This window comes from Cebus imitator, unplaced genomic scaffold, assembly GCF_001604975.1.
Source record: "Cebus imitator isolate Cc_AM_T3 unplaced genomic scaffold, Cebus_imitator-1.0 Scaffold366, whole genome shotgun sequence".
NCBI lineage: Eukaryota > Metazoa > Chordata > Mammalia > Primates > Cebidae > Cebus > Cebus imitator.
Window position 1 is genome coordinate 70,898 of NW_016107681.1, and position 2,652 is coordinate 73,549.

Consider the following 2,652-nt stretch of genomic DNA (forward strand, 5'->3'; position numbering starts at 1 on the left):
AGGTGGAAACAACCCAAGTGTTTGTCAGCAGATGGACAGACAGACAAACTATAATGCAGTCGTTCCTCAGTATCCATGGGGCGATTGGTTCCAGGACCACAGCAGATACCAAAATCTTGGGATGCTCAAGTCCCTGAAATAAAATGGTTTAGTACCTGCATATAACATATACTTTAAATCGTCTCTAGATTACTTATATTATACCTAATGCAATGTAAATGCTATGTAAATAGTTGTTATAGTATATTGCTTTTTATTTGTATTATTTGTATTGTTTTTTTGGGGGTAATATTTTCTTTTTATTTTTTTAGAGATGGGAGATCTCACTATGTTGCCCAGACTGGTCACAAACTCCTGAGTTCAAGGGATCCTGCTGCATCACTCTCTCAAGTAGCTGAGAATGCCAAACCCACAATAGGAGAGCCAACTGTCTAGCCCTATCATAGATTACTATTCAGTTACACGAAGGAACGAAATTCTCATACATGCTACAACATGTATGAATCTTAAAAATTCTATGCTAAGTGAAAGAAGCCAGACACAAAAGGACAAATACTGTGTGATTCCACTTATACGAAATACCTAGAATAGGCCCCCAGCTTGCCCAGGCAGCGTGGCCGCGGTGTGGCGTTAGCAGCGGCGGGAGGTTTACCTCGGGTCGCGGGGTCATGCGGCAACATGGCGGACTACCTGATCGGCGGCAGCACTGGCTACATGCCAGGGGACGCGCTCACAGCGCAGCAGCTCTTAGCCATCGCCGACGCCTCATCTATAACGATTTCCTCATTCTCCCAGAATTCATAGGCTTCATAGCTGAGGAGGTGGACCTGACCTTAGCCCTAACCCAGAAGATCACACTGAAGACACCGCTGATCTCCTTTCCCGCGGATACAGTGACAGAGGCTGACATGGCCATCGCGATGGCTCTGATGGGAGATATTGATTTCATTTACCACACTGCACCCCAGAGTTCCAGGACAAAAAGATGCAGAAGGTCAAGAAGTTTGAAGAGGGCTTCATCACGGACCTTGTAGTGCTGAGCCCTTTGCACACCGTGGGTGATGTACTGGAGGCCAAGATGCGGCATGGCTTCTCTGGCATCGCCGTCACTGAGACGGGCACCATGGGCAGAAGCTCGTGGCCATCGTCACCTCCTGAGACATGGACTTTCTTGCTGAGAAGGACCACACCACTCTCCTCGGTGAGGTGATGACGCCAAGGATCGAGTTGGTGGTGGCTCCAGCAGGCGTGACGTTCAAAGATGCAAATGAGATCCTGCAATGCAACAAGAAAGGGAAGCTCCCTGTCCTTAATTATCGTGATGAGCTAGTGGCCATCATCGCCTGCACCGACCTGAATAAGAACCAAGACTACTCTCTGGCCTCCAAGGATTCCCACAAGCACCTGCTGTGTGGGGAGGCTGTGGGCACCCATGAGGATGACAAATACTGCCTGGACCTGCTTACCTAGGCGGGTGTCTATGTCGCAGCTTTGGACTCGCCCCAAGAGAACTCGGTGTATCAGATCGCCATGTTGCATTACATCAAACAGAAGTACCCCCACCTCCAGGTGACTGGGAGGAAGGCGGTGACAGCAGCCCAGGCCAAGAACCTGATTGACGCTGGTGTGGATGGGCTGTGCATGGGCATGGGTTGCGGCTCCATCTGCATCACCCCAGAAGTGATGGCCTGTGGTCAGCCCCAGGGCACTGCTGTGTACAAGGTGGCTGAGTATGCCCAGCGCTTTGGTGTGCCCATTATAGCTAATGGTGGCACCCAGACCGTGGGGCACATGATCAAGGCCCTGGCCCTTGGAGCCTCCACAGTGATGATGGACTCCCTGCCGGCCAGTACTTCTCAGACGGGGTGGGGCTCAAGAAGTACCGGGGCATGGGCTCACTGGATGTCATGGAGAAGAACAGTAGTAGCCAGAAACAATACTTCAGCAAGGCGGATAAGGTGAAGATTGCATAGGGTGTCAGGCTCTATCCAGGACAAAGGGTCCATTCAGAAGTTCGTGCCCTACCTCATAGTGGGCATGCACCACGGCTGCCAGGACATCGGGGCCCGAAGCCTGTCTGTCCTTCAGTTCATGACGTACTCAGGAGAGCTCAAGTTTGAGAAATGGACCACGTCAGCCCAGATCAAGGGTGGCATCCATGGTCTGCACTCTTACACAAAGCGGCTGTACTGAGGACAGCGGTGGAGGCCAAGATGGTGGAGGTGGCATGCCCCAATGTCCACCTTGCGGGCACAGTCTCCCTCTGTAACTGAGTGGTCCACAGATTTGCACTACAGTTTCCCCAACTCCTTTCCCGGGAGAGAGGAGGGGAGGCCCTGAGGGGACTGCTGCCCCTTGCTGGGCATCCCCGGCAGAGTCAGGACTGCTCCCTGGGCCAGGCTGCCCTGGGATTGCCTCCCCCATACCCCGCCCCCTGCCAGCCCAGCCAGCCAGGCTCTCAGACCCTGCGCCTGCCTCAGGTCTTTCTTGCTGCAGCCTGCTCCAGTTGGGCCCTCACCCCAGGGATAGGTGGCCCCTCCTGGCTTCTCCTGTAGGGCACCTCCCTGTCCCCCAGCCCCCCCAACAAATGGTGTTCTCTTGGCCCTGCCTCTGGCTCTTCCTGGGCCACTGCCCCCTCAGCCATGTGGCACT

At 53.5% G+C, this 2,652-nt stretch overlaps 1 pseudogene; it reads left to right on the top strand.

Annotated features, from left to right (window-relative positions):
* The first annotated feature begins 678 nt into the window (after nt 1–678).
* On the top strand, nt 679–2,204 carry LOC108288144 (annotated as a pseudogene).
* Nucleotides 2,205–2,652: the final 448 nt, after the last annotated feature.